Genomic DNA, 14,875 nt, shown 5'->3' with positions numbered 1-14,875 from the left:
AGGTGGGTTTTTTATTGTGGTCTATTTATTTTTTATTTTTTAAATATCCTTACTTGACAAATGAAGCCTGGCTCCCCTGTCCGTAGGTTGCCAGGATCATTTCTGAGTTCCAGTGTGAATATCCCGCCCCTGGGAGAGCCTGGTGCAGTTCAGGTCCACCACTGCGTCAGGTGGGGAAGACAGGCTCAGAAAGACGGAGTGACGTCCCCGTGAACGATGGGGTCACCCAATACCGGCTCCATCCCATTTCTTCAGCTGCTGCCGCTAGGCCCTTGGTGGAGATTCACGGGGAAACTGCTTAACACAACAGTCTCTGGGAACGGCTCCAACCCACTGAACCAGGGTCTCCAGGGTGTTCCTGATGAATCTGTGTTTTGAAAAGTTTCCCAGCAGGTTCTAGAAATCCCAGCCCTCCCCCGCTTCTTTCTTGTCTCCCTCCCAGGCTGAGCATGGAGGGGGGTCTGTTTCTTTTTTATTTTGGGGGGGTACTAGGGATTGAACCCAGGGGCACTTAACCACTGAGCCACATCCCCAGCCCTATTTTTTGTATTTTATTTAGAGACAGGGTCTCACTGAGTTGCTGAGTGCCTCGCTAAGTTTCTGAGGCTGGCTTTGAACTCACAATTCTCATGCCTCTGCCTCCCAAGCAGCTGGGATTACAGGCATGGACAACTGCACCCAGCCACATCAACTCAAGTCTGAAGGTTTAGGCAAACCCAGAACTCAGGCAGATGTCTCCACAGATTTCAGGATCTGCAGAGATACAATGCCTCATCTTTATTTTTCTAAGAACTGGGCAGTTGCTGACTTGAATTAGGAAGAGATGGATCATGCACAGAAATGACCCACAGACTTGGTCTCAAACCTGCAGTCTCTGGCATCTTCCCCCAATCTTCCCTCCATGCTTCGTGGAGGGCTGCAGCTACAGCATTCATCTCTGCAAACTTCTGTTCTTCCCTTGGAATACCCCAGTGAAGGAAGAGAAAGGGTTGATTCTGAGCCCTGAAAGGAGAAGGGTAGGGCTGGCACAGTAGCTCAAACTGCACACACGCAAGCTACTCAGCACATGATGGCTGAGGTGTGCTTGAGGATACCCGGGCCCACGTGGGTTTCTCCTGTCTGGGATTGGTAACACAGACTCCCACCAGCCAGGAATGCAAATCCTGCCACATTCAGGGTGTGCCTGCTCCACTGTGCAGGGCACATTTGTGGTTTACTGCTGAGGGGCAGGTTGGAGGCCGCTGATCTGCAGGCATAGCTTCCCAGGTGGAGTGTAGCCAGGCTGCAGGCGAGACCCTGGGTCCCCACAGGCTTCCAGCTGGGTTGGCTGAACCCTGTCTCAGACACTCCAGTGGTGTGAACCTAAACCTGGGGACATCCCTGGAACCTCAGTGTTCTCGTCTGCTCAATGGAACTCACAGCGTTTAGCCACAGGGTTCATATGGGGTTAAATTTCTGGAAAGCTGGAGGGCCTGTGTGCCTGGATCTGCCCACACTTTCATAACAATTTCAGTGGCCGTTATTTTTAGTCTTGTTTTTCCCTGTAAAAATGTAGCACTCAGGTAAAGTGACTCTCCCCAGGTCACACAGCAGTAAGTAGTCAAGCTCTGGGGAAGAGTATAGGCTCCCTGACATCCATCTTCTCTAACCTGACCGCCTCCACCTGGCACAGGGCAAGGCTGGACTGTGTTCAGGACCTCTCCATTTTTACTTATTCAGCAAACGTGCAGCCCCAATGCTACGCAAGACACTGTTCAGTCGGGGTTTTCAGAATCACTTTTCAGGGATCCTAGAGGGAGCTTGGCAGGGAGCAATAGGGACGAGTCATCTCACACCTGCAGCTCTGCAGCCCTGCCCTGACTCCCTGACTGCAGCAGAGGAGGGTCCTGGGGGAATGGGGGAGAATTCGGAGCCACTGGGTGCATGGGAGCACCTGAGCTGGGCTTCCCACGACACATGAAGAAAGGTGGTCTTCCACCTGGAAAAGAGCACCAGTGCCCTCAGCTGGATTTAGACCCCTGGAGGGAGCGTGAGGAAGAATCCATGAGCCCAGGATGGTTCTCAGTGGCCGAGAGAGAGTGAGTTCAGCTGCAGAGAACAGGAGCCTCATTTGGGATGGTCAGGCAGAGGCTGCTGCAGGTGCCGGGGCAGTGGACACACTGCTGGGCAGGGACCAGCCAGGGAGACTGTGCCAGCTCTGTGGAGTCATGGTTTGGGGTCCAGGAATGGGCCAGAGAGGGCACTGGGAAAAGCTCACAGGGTAACAGGCAGTCACCCAGAGACACATTCAGAAGAGACAGGTGACAGGAGTGGTGTTGAAAAGAATCTGCTTGACCCTGATGGGGAGGAGCCAAGTGGTCCACGAGAGAACTGACGATTATAAATTATTTCTAAATGGCAGGTAGCGCCCTGACCCTGGGCAGGAGTTAGTCTGTGTCCCTCATGACCAGCTTCAGGGCAGCCATGAAGGCCATGGCCATCTGAAAGATGAAGCATTCAGGACTCACAGAGGTGAAGGGGCTTGTCCAAGTCCAGCAGCAGGGGACGGCAGGGTGGAGCTGAGCCAGGCACCCTCTCTCCCTCCGGAGGTTGGAGGCACTCTAGGGTTCCGCTTAATGGGCTCAAGGGCAGGGGCTACTGGAATGAAAACCAGGAGCTGCTATTGGCTGCCAAGGAAAAACAGAGGTAGGAGGACAGAGGCCAGCCCCTCCCAGTCCCCAGGGGACTTAGGCTCATTCCTGTAGCAGCACAGGTTGGGCTGGGAGGGGCCTGGGGGAGTTTAAGCGAGTCTTAGCAGACCCGAGGCCTCCAGGACTAATGGTGGCAACTAGGAGCAGCCAGAGCCCAAGCAGGAGCCAGAGTTGGGTGGGGACAGAGCCTCGAGCAACACCCAACTCCAGCTGCTCTGACCCCAAGTAGCCACGGGTTCTGAGAGGCACTCACCGAGACAACAGCAAAATTAATTTCTGAGTCCCAAAACATTGCAAGGGGACTTGGAGCCATTCCATGGCTGAAACAATGAAGGTTCAAAACGGGAAAGTGACCTGTCCACGGTTAAGTTGCAAGACAGTGGCCCCAGGATCCAGGTTACCGCCATAGCCAAGAATCATCATGGCCGCTTGCCTTCTGCCAGTCCCCTGGTGTTTACCCTAATTAATTTGTCTTCCATATACATAAGAACACCCATGAACTCATAGCTCAATATGTTAGTATATTTTTCTAACATACATTAAAATAAAAATGTAATTACTACAAGTGAAAGCCTGCCCATCCATGTCCCCAAGGTACTCATGCACACTCCCAGGCAAACACGGCCAGAAAGTGTGTGTGAAAGACTGGAGGGAGATTCCAACAGAATTGGCCTGAAGTCAATCACTAGCCACTCGGGGGAAGTTGCCCAATTTCTTGCCTGTAAGTGGGGGGCTGATCCTGAACCCCAAGGGTTCTAGTGAGGTTTTCGGAAGATCATACGAAAGACAGTATTTGAAGCCAAAACAGGATCAATACACATGCTGTGCTCAGCCATACTGGTGCCTGAGGCAAGGGGAAAAATTAAAAACAGTGATTCTGTCTTTATTTAAAATGTAATTTTTTCCCCATGGACTTTTTTTGCATTGATTCTGATTTTTGAAAAAAACATTCATTCAAATATTCCTCCTGTTTAGTGAGATTTGGGGCACCCCCTATAATTCATCATCACCCCTATTTCCTGCCCTGTTGAAGTGGTCTGACCTAGGGCCAGGGGAAGCCCATCTTGGCAAGAAAATCAGACAGTCCACGGGGCCCAGCTGCGTTGGTTCAGAGGTATCACGAGGTGAGGAGCAGGTCACTCGGCAAGCATAGCAGGTTACCCAGTGGAGCAAGAAGCGGGGGGGGGGAGGGGAGCAAGGTGGGGGGGTCCCTTCCCCCTCCTCTATCATCACAGACAAGTTGCCGAGGCCCAGGGAGGGGAAGGGCTATCTAGGAAGACGCAGCCTAGCAGCCGGCCAGAAGCAGCTCCAGGCCCCGACTGGAGGGTCCAGCACTCTGCCACACCCACTTCCACTGCAAGATCCACGGGAGTGGCCTGAGCCCCAGGGACAGAACTGGCTCCCCCCAGCACACCCTTGCTGCTGTCTCCCTGGGAACCCGCTGCCCACAGAGCTGCCACCAGAAACTGTATCCTGGCCAAGCCTGAGTGGCCCACCTCAGCCATAGCGGCCTGCAGTCTCTGGCCCTGACCACCTGCGAGGCCTGTAGGGTCTGTACTGCACCAACAACCTCTTGGAACTGCTGCCAGGCACAGAGGACACGGGGCCTGCTAGTTGGCTGATTCCTGAAGAGAAGAGGTGGCAAAGTGTGGCCGATTGTTCCGTCCCCATGGCCCTGTCTTCTCCCAAATGCATCGTCCCAGCACACCCACACCCAGATCCAGAGCTGCAGGTGGTGCATGCTCAGCTCAGCTGCCCTTTCCAGGGCCCCCTGTGTGTGGCCGCTGGTCTCCTCTGAGTGGTCTGACAAGTGTCAGCTGGCCTCAGACACCCCTCCAAATCCAACTCCCAGGATTCCACCTTCAAGTCCTTCCCCCATGACCATGCCAAGGCTCCTCCTTCCCTAGGTGCTTTGCTGTCCCCTGCGAGGTCACTCTCTGGCCAGGAAGCCCTGCGTCCTCACCCCACTGCCCACCTGCCCGTGCTCCTCCCTCTGCAACCTGGTTCCCCCATCCTTGGGGGCCACTCCCACCTTCTGCACCTAAGCACAGCTGGGTGGCCTCCAGTTGGACCCCAAGAGTCCATGCTTCCTTTGCCACTTTCCTTTGTGTGGGCTTTGGGTGGGTTTTATTCCCTGTATCTTGGTTTCCTCCTCTCTAGAAAGGTTAAGAATTAGTGGTTTCTTTACAGGTAAGATGGGAGGGAAGTTTAAATAAATTATTCTGTGGAAAGTACTTTAATATCTGGCACATGGTAGCTAAGCAGAAAAGGCCATCATTATCATGGCTACTATAGCAGGGTGGACTTGAAGCTGACCAGATACTGAGAGAGCAAGGAGAGTAAGTAAAGAAAAGAGCTAGGGAAAATACCGTGGCTTGCCAGGCTGGATGTCCACACTAATTGTCTTTCAGATCAGCTACCCTGGAGACCTGAGGGCTTACCTGGCCTTCCCCCACCCAGTCATGGGCGTGAATATCCCCTGAACATACTGGCCCCGTGGAATGAGAAGACCTCTCAGGCTCTGAGATTCACCTTTCATTCCATCACCCTCGTCTCCTGTCCTCTTCCTCCACCCATCGCCAGCCCTGCCCTGGTACAGCCTTGCTGATCTCCTGCCCGCACAGGCCCCACACCTTCTCCTTGGCCTTCGCCTTTCAGCCTCCAGAACACATGTCCCGAAAGCCCAGAGCTATGCTGAGCCTCCTCCCAGCCTCACACTTCCCATGACCGTGGGCAGCCAGCCACCCATTTCTTGGAAGCCCACACGCACCCACACTCTACCTGCCTCTCACAGGGAGGTAGTTTTAGATGAACTTTTGCAACATTCTATGGAGGCAGAACGACTTGTCTAGAATTAAACAATTACTGAGGGGAGGAGCTGGAACTAGATCCAGGCATCCTGACTCAAGCCCAGAGCTTTGCAACCACCCAGCAGAGAGCTCTCACCTGGGGAAGGGGCTGCCATCTTGCCAAACATCCTGCATCGCCAGCACTTCCTGCTAGAAATTGGAGCATTCCCTGAAGATGGATTGTATAGTTTTAAAGACTAATAAAAAATGAGTGCAGAATCCAGGAAGGAGGCACTTCTCTTTTCTCTCTGTGGGTCAATTAGCATTTACTGGGTGAGCACCATTTTCCTGCTCAGCATTAGTGAGACCCAAGAGAACCACAAAACTTTGTTCTTGGTATAAGGAACCTGACATTCCAGATAGGGAGATAAGATGAAGCAGCCCATTGGCCTCTCTGGGCTGAGCTCTGTAAATCCAGCTCCATGTGAAGGCCTATGATGTACACCCCTAGGGGGTCCACGTGGGTGTGGACCCTAACAGCAGGGCCACTCAGTGAGGAGATACACCCCATCCTCCCCACTCCCAGGACCACGTGTGGATTTTGTAGGAGCAGCAGCCTGTGTGTGCTGGACCCAGGGTTTGGCACACATCTGCCTGGTCCTTCAGATCAGATGGTCTCCCTGGTCTAGATGTTCCTTCACTTGTAATCCTTCAGACACAGAGGGCCAGGTCAGGTGGGGCGCAAGAACGTCCTTTAGACATAACAGGTTTCTCCTCGAGCTGCATGCCAGGGGAGGGGGCTCCTTCTGTGGGGAGTTGGGAGTTATGAGGACACCTCGGGGCAGATGGTTTGGATCTGGTTTGGATATTCTTATCCTCTGCAGAATTTGTGTTGGATTAAGCCCAGTGGGTAGTGTAGGCAAGTGTGGCCCCTAGGAGGTGATGAAGAGTCAGCTCTGCCCTCAGGAATGGGTCAGGTGACCTTGTCCACGGGCTCAGTGGAGGGATTCTGCCAGTCTTGCCCTTTCACCTTCTGGCATGTGAGGACCCCAGGTTCTTCCTCTCCACAGGATATGGCATACAAGGTCTGAGGCATCTTCTTGCAAGCAGATGCTGAACCTGCTGGGCTCTTGATTGTGGACTTCTCTGCCCCAGAACCACGAGAAATAAATATGTGTTCCTTATAAATTGTCCTGCCTCAGGTATTCCTATAGAGCAGCCCAAGAGACTCAGATAGGCCTCTTTTAAGACCAACCTGGAGCTGGGTATGGGGCACACTGCCAATGTCTTGGCTGGGCACAGAATCACGAGCCACCACACAGCTTTGTAGATTCAAACAGCAATTCTTTATTCCCGAACTCACACCGGCCTCCACACACGTTCTGGGGCAATCCCGTTCTGCCACCGCCCAATTCAACTACTCCACGAGGCTTTTTTCCCAAAATCCTTTCTGAATCTCATGAGAACTCAACGGGAGCTCAGGCAGCAGGAACACCCTAATCCCAGCAGCAATAATCCTCAACCTCCAACTTCCCTAAAACCCCTATTGTCTTAAACTGGGAACGCCTTAAACTCAAGGAGGGGGATACTTCCTCAAACCTGATCAGCTCTAAACCCAGATCCGCCCTGGTCCTTGAGCAAGGTCACCTTACATGCAATGTCAACAGCGAAATTCTAAGGCAAGTCCATTTAACATGGGGTACGCTGGCAAGGAAATTTTGATGCGTCATTCCTACTTGGCAATGGCCCTCAGCAGCACACACCTGTGGTCTCAGCACCTCAGAAGGCTGAAGCAGGAGGATCACAAGTTTGAGGCCAGTAGGGGCAACTTAGCCAGACCCAAATAATTTTTAAAAGCCTGGGGATATAGCTCTATAGCAAAGTGCTTGCCAGCATGGTTTGATCCCCAGTGCCACAAAACAAACAGACCAACCCAGGCAGAGTTCTCTGCTCACAGTCTCCTGAAAGAGCCTCTGGGCCAAGGGGTTTTGGTGGCAGAGGGCAAGGTTCCCCTGCCAAGCCACATCTGGGATCCTTCAAGTTCACGACCAAAGAGGAAAAGCAAAGAAAGGACGAATAAGAAAGGAGCTTCTGTTACTGTGGTTTGAACCCAAGAAGGAACGTCCCCTGCACAGGCAAGCTCCATGTAGGTGAGCTCGCTTCCTCGCTTCAGAGGTGGAGACGTGGGGTCAGAGAGGACACATCAGTGAGGACAGGGCCTTCTCCCTTTTGCAGGGCCAGGGAGCATGGATGCACACCCAGGCAAGGACGCCGACCTCCGGGCAGTCGATGGCTCTTGAAGTGTTCTTGTGTCTCCTTTATTTCACGGCACGTGATGGGCGTGGCAAGTCCCTGATCACCTGTGTTTGATGACAGTGCTTTGAGGATGCCCTTCGTGGATCAGTGGATATTGCTGAACACACAGGACGAGCTTCAGACTGGCTTGTGGGTTATGTCCAGGGCCTAGGTCCAGGGGCTGCACTGTCCACAACTTAGCAGAGGGCAATGGTGGGTATGGCCAGAAGCCAAGGTGTGCACGGGAGGCACAGTTAAATAAATATCTCTGCCTTCAGCAACGTCTTGTCCTTGTGGGCAAAAGGACAACAGAACGCTCAACACACACAGACATTGAAAAGGTCAGTGACAAGACAGAATAGGGTGATACAAGACAGAACTTGTGTAGGGAGACGGGGAAAATCCCTGAGGTCTCATTTGAGGTGAAACTTGGATGTTGAGAAGGAAGACAGGCAGGCCACGTTCTGTTGGGGGAACAGCATGTGAATAGGTCCTGTGGCAGGTCATGGCAGGTTGTATTTGAAGGATACTGAGTGGAGGGTCTGCAGGGGAGAACAACACTGAGATCAGAGAGAAAGGTCATAGGCCTTCAGCGACAGGATCAGGCTTGGATCTTATTCTCAGAGTAACTGCTGTGATCTGAAGATTTCACGCCCCCTCCACCATTCATACATTGGAACCTAATTACCTAAGTGAGAGCACCAAGCCCTGAGGCCTCTGGGAGGTGATTACCTAAGGGCGAGTGCTCACAATGGGATTCCTGTCCCATAAGAGAAGTCTTGTGTGCTGCCTGGCCACTCTACACCATGTGAGGTTAAAGCTAGAGGAAGCCCTCAGCAGATACCAAGTCGGCCCGCCCTGGGCCTTGGACTTCCCAGCCCTCAGATCTGTGGGAAATAGACGTCTGATGCTCACAAGCCATCCAGGCTGTGGTAGGTTGTTACAGTGTCCTGGAAGGACTAAGAAATGGCACCTGTGTCCCTGCAAGGGCTGCCGTCTCTGCAACGTAGGCTCTCACTGCAGGAAGAGAGCAATTCCCAGGGTGGTCAAGAAGGAGGGGTCCAAAAATCCTTGAGCAAGAGCCAGCCAAGCAGGAGGAAGCCAGGCAGATCCAGAGAAGGGAGGCTTCCCTGCAGCTCTGAAGGGGCAGCTGTGAAAGTCAGCGGGCGGAGGGTGGAGACCTGGCCTCAGGCGTCAGCAGGTGGAATGATTCACAGTCGCCGAGGCTCATTTCAGAGCAGTGACGGATACGGACCTAAGTGGGTCACTTGGGGATTCACTGGAAGTGAGGGTGTAGAGGCATTGGTGCCGAGAAGCCCTAAGGGACTTGCTGGTAAGAAAGGTGGTGGTACAGCTCTAAATGTATGTGTGTACAAATGATCTCTCTATCTAATCTACCCCTCTATCATCCATTTGTATATCTCTGCCATCTATCTATTATCTATCTATCTATCTATTAATTATCTAATTTACCCATCTATCATTCATTTATTTATCTCTATCCATCTATTATCTATTGATACCATCTAGTCATCTATCATTTATCTATTTATGTATCTCTATCCACCTATCTTTCTATTATCTATCTTTCTATTATCTATCTATCTATCTATCCATCCATCCATCTCTAGGATCTAGGTTCCAGGAGCACAAATTCATTGCCTTCAATTTTTCCAGTCTTGATTTTGGCCTCATCCCCCAGGTGCAGCACCCTTCCTCCATATCACTGTCAATCAGGAGGGTTCCCCAACTTGCAGGACACGCCACCCATGGAACCCTGGTTAACTGACCAGGACAACATGAAAGAGGTTGATGCACAGGATTTGATCTCTTGCAAGATGAGGCAAAGAAGCTTTAGAAAAGAATATGGAGGCTGATGATGGAGGATTTTGATATGAGAATGCGACAATGTTTGAATAGCATTATATGTACTGATGGAAAGAAGCCAGGAAAACTTTTATAAGCAAGTAAGTGATGTTATTTGGTCCGTGTTTTAGAAAAGCAGCCCTTCCTTACCTGCTCAGGAAATAAAATAACAAGAGATTAAGAGTTGAGAGAGAAGGAAAAAGAGAATAAAAGCAAAGTAGCAGTTATTCTGAACAGCAGGGAGGTCAGAAGGGAGGGGAGGCTTGTCTTCGGGGAGAAGAGCCAGGGAGGAAGAGAGCATTAGCCAGGACCTTTGCAAACCAGGCACAGGTAGCTGGGAGTGCACGGGGCGTGAGCACCCCAAGAAACCAGCCACATTTCCCTCTGCAAGAGCAAGTCTTACAGGCTTCATGCCAACTCTGTTAGTCAAGGACTTCTTGCTCTCTTCTCTTGCTGGTGTGACTTTTTGTCCCCAGCCTCTCAAGCACCACATAATCACAGTTCCCCAGTTGAGAGAGTTTTGTAAGAAGATAAATAGCATAATTACTTATGTGTCAATCCACATGACGTTATTGCACCGAGCAAACATTAACTTGAGCTGCTGCTGCTAAAACAAGATTAAAATCTAATCAAGATGTTCAAGAACTACTTGTCCTACCTTCAATTTGTGGTATGAATCATAGTTAATATTTCCTTTTTTCTCTCAATTGCTCATTATAACCTGTGCTGTTCACTTTAGAAATGCAATCATCTGCTGCACTAGCCCCAGTTGTGAAGACCAAGTGATATTCCACATCTGGGTGAGTGGAAGGGCAAAGAGTCTTCTTTTAGCTTCTGTTGAGAACCTTGACCTGGAGTCCAGGTCATCATGTAGGATGAAAATGCTCATCAAAGTCCGTGAGCAACCCATCCATCCAGGGCTGGCCCAGGAACAACAGCAGGACCTGAACCAGGGTCAGGGTGGTGGAGGGACATGAAGGGACATGGTAGGTAGATAGGAAGCCAGAATGCTAAGCGGCCACCAGAGATCCCTTGATCTGACAAGTCAGAGCCCAGGGCTGGCAGGGAGGATGGGAGCTCTGACAAAGCCTGAAGTGAGTTTTTCATCTGCAAAGGTTGACCCCATTCCTTCTCTGCATGATGACTTAGGTGTTGCAGATTCATGGACAAGTGGGGAAATTGTCCATGAAGGAGTTTATATTCCACAGAGCAGAAAATTCTGGAACAAGTTATTATTTTGAACATAACTTCTGAACAAGAAGTCATTCCTATACAGCTCAACTGTTCTTGATGCTCCTTTTCAAGACTCTAGGATCCCCTTTGTCTAACTAACTTTCAAATAATGTGTGGGTATTCCAGTTACATGGCTCCACCCGCATGATCTCTGCCACCCTTCATCTACCCCTGCTTGCAGACATGGGTTAAGCTCTTGCAAACTTGGACAGTGCTCCTATCTGAGCTGCAGGTGCCTGCCTCCTTCAGCCCTCCAAGTCACTTCTTCTGAGAACAATTTTAAAAATGTTTTTATTAGTAAATTATAGTTATACATAAAGTGGGATTCATTTTGACATAATCAGACAAACATAGAATATAATTTGCTCCATTCCAGTTCCCAGTCCTTCCTCTACCCTCCAACCTCTGGTCACCTTTTCTCTCCTCTACTGGTCTTCCTGTAAGGGTCCGGTGAACGTCGGAGGAAGAGACCACCAAGAGACCGACTCATGCAACAGCAAAAGGGGGTTTATTGAGGTTCCAGCGCGCTGGGGCTCCAGGCTCACTCAAGAAGGGAGAGCGGCCAAGAGCCCCGAGCAGGGGTTGAGCAGTGCTTAAGTACACTTTCTTAGGGAGGGCGGGGACTTTGCATACATCACAGTCTCCTTTAACAAATCACCATACACCTCAGGAAAATCAAACAACAATTCTCAAACATGATTAGTACATTCATTGGCGGGAACAGGTCGGGCAGGAGTGATAGGTCAGTCCTAAGAAGGGGGTACATTCAAACTTATTGGTTTGGGCCCTGAGATGCCTACGTGCCAAGCTGCACAGGGTCCTAGGTTATTAAACAACTAAATGGTCAGGGGGAATATCTACTGGGCAGTCCCGGGAATTGTCCTAACAGCTACAGGAATTTCAGGTTTTGAGTGTAGCATAGGAACTTAACAATGCCTGGTCCTTTACATTTTAACTCAGGCTTTGCAGCTTAGAAACTTTACCCTTTCATTCCTTCTGTATATTTATTGTTTTTGAAATTGGTGCTTGATAGAGACCAGAGAGGTAAGATTCACTGTGGTATATGCCGATATGCACTCAGCATAATCTGGTCAATTCCATTCCACAGTCCCCCCCTTTTTTCATCCCTCTTCTCTCTCCCTGAGTCCCCTTCCTCTGCTCTGATAATCTTATTTTCATGGGACCCCCACCCTTATTTTGCTTTATTTCCTTCTTTTGCTCTCACTTCCACCTATGAGAGAAAATGTCTACTCTTGATTTTCTGAGTCTGGCTTATTTCACTTAGCCTGATGTCCTCCAGTTCCATCTATTTTTCCAGAAAATGCCATGATTTTATTCTTCTTTAAGGCAGAGTAAAACTCCATTGTGTATACATACCACAATTTTTCAGTCCAGCGTGTTAAATGGATAAAGAGAAAGAGCAAGTCTACAGCCAAAGAATACACCTTTTTATCATGGCAGCCCGCGTGATATGAGCATCACATTGAGACAAATGTTAAACCGCACAGTCTTCTTAAGGACACCTCTTAAAAAATCTTGACCTAAAATTATTTGACAAGCTGTGGTTATATATTTTTATTGGGGAAAAAGAACCTGTAATTTCACACTCGCTTGCTATCATTTGCTGCCTTCTGAAGGCTTTTGCTGCTTCCATTGGAATTCTGGGTTTGTCATTGAGAGATGAGGTGAGATATTTCAAAGATGCCTGTGTTCTCACTGTGCAAGGCAGATTCTTCAGCCTAAGTCTCAGCTTCAACTTCCCATCTCACCAGCTCTGTGTCCTGTAGCCTCTCTCCACTACTGGCAAAGGCCCACGTGGCCAATGCCAATACCACCCTCTACCTCTGTCATCGCCTCTGCTGGCTTCCCTACTCCCCACCCTGCTGGCCTCCCCTCACTTATTCACTCTTCCAAAATGCCCTTCTCCCTAGAGCCTCCACCACCAAGCTGAGTTCATGAGTACTCCTGGAGGGTACTGTGGGTTGACCTTCCATCTCCTTTCCCATGTCTCCTACACAAACATCCATTCATTGTCTCACCATATGGAGGATTTGTCAGTGAACACCAAGGACACAAAAGTGAATAAAACAGACAGGCTTCCCTCCAGTCGTGTACATGTAACACAGGATTTGGTTGGAGAAATAAGTGGATTATTAGATAACTACAGGTGTGTTGAGTGCTGCAAAGGAGGGCCATAATGGTTTCACCAGTCAAAACAGGGAGACCATCCAAGAACTAGGTAGATCTTTTCATCTTCTAAGGTCTTCTTTAATTTCTTTCTTTAGGGTTCTGTAATTTTCATTATATAGATCTTTCATCTCTTTGCTCATCCAACTGTGTACACTATTGATTAGATAGTCATTCACAGAGGAGGTGGGCACCCAGGAGATGCTCACACCACAATAAATACTGTCGCCTCTGCCTTCACTTATTTCCAGAGCTGACCACTCCACCACACCTCCCACCACCCCCTGGATTCTGGCTACTTCACCTTCTGCAAATGTTCTGTGAACACCTGAAAAGAAGTTGTGTTCTTTTCTTTTTTGAAGCTGTGGATGCTGCAAAGTACTTGATCTGTCTCATTTCCATTCCTGCCACCCAGACTAGTTGCTAAGAGTAGCTAAAAGAGATATTCACAACCTGGCCAGGTCGAGGACTCTTCTGCTCAAAGTTCTCCAGTAATTTAATGCCATTTGCAGAACAAAATCAGAGCTCCACCTTGACCCTCAGGGCCTCACGGGCCTGGTTTGGCTGAGATCTCTGGTTATTGTTGTCTACTCTTCCCCAGCCACACCCTGTCCTTGAACTATACCAACTCGATCTCCTGTCTCTAGACTTCATTTTATTTTTCCATCTCTTTCCTCCACCCACCCTACCAGGACAATAGCCCTGAAAACACTTGACTTAGTTCATTTTTCTTGAGGAGACTTACAGTCTCCTGAGAATACATGGTGTGTCTGTCTGTATCCCCTATTGCAACGTAAACCCCATGTGGACAGAGATGAGATCATGTCTGAGATATTAGAAATGCTAAGAAACTTTTCTGGGGAGAAGGAAAGAAGGCAGAGATGAGAGAGGTAGAGAAAAAGGAAAACATTGCATATCCTACCCCAGACCCCATGCCTGGCCCCACTTTCTTCTACCTCTCCGGAGTCACAGAGGAAAGACTGCTATTTCTATGAGCAAAACTACTGTCCCTGTCAAGGTTGTGATGTAGAAAGTGATACAACTTTAATAGTTAGAGGAGGAAGAGGACTTTCCACAAGCCTTCAGAAAACCACAGGAGCTCTGTGGAGGGGAAGGGCCGTGGGGTACTGGCTGGAAGGCCTGACTGGTGTTCAAGGAAAGACATGAACCTTGAACCTAGAGGACTCTGAGGCTGCACTATGAAGGGTTGGTGCCTAGAGTAGAGGAGAGGGTAGCCACCCCTGTTCCAACTTCCAGAACCTCTAGGACACATTCAGTGAGAACTGTAAGGTGCTAGACCCAGGGTAAGATACCCTATGTTGTGGAGCCATTCTGCAATGGTGCAGGTAGGCAGGTATAGGTAGGGTAACCACCTATTCTCGGAGGAGGGCTGGTTGCCTGGGGGACAGTGATGTACCTGCTTTTCACTGAAGCATCTCTGAGTATCATTTCCAAGAATGCATTTTGTATATAAATAATGATAAATTCTGATTACTTGGAAAGAACAGGGAGATTTCTTGGAGCAGGTGAGGCAGACGCATTCTGAGAACACCTGAAAAGAGGTGGAAGAAGTGAGAAGATTCTGTGAACACCTGAAAAGAAGTCTTCTCACTTCTTCCACTTCTTGAAAAAAGAAAAGAATACAACTTCTTTTCAGGTGTTCACAGAATAGTGATAAAAACCAACTATATATTTAGCAATGGAGAAAAAATATTAAATATAGTCCCCCAAAGTAGAAATAGTAGACAAAACTCTCATAAAGATGCAACAAACTTTCATATTAATAGCAACACCATTTTAAGAAGTCTTTGCATC

The sequence above is a fragment of the Spermophilus citellus genome, assembly GCF_964194105.1.
Source record: "Spermophilus citellus genome assembly, chromosome: 14".
In the NCBI taxonomy this organism is placed as follows: domain Eukaryota; kingdom Metazoa; phylum Chordata; class Mammalia; order Rodentia; family Sciuridae; genus Spermophilus; species Spermophilus citellus.
This window is presented reverse-complemented; position numbering follows the sequence as displayed.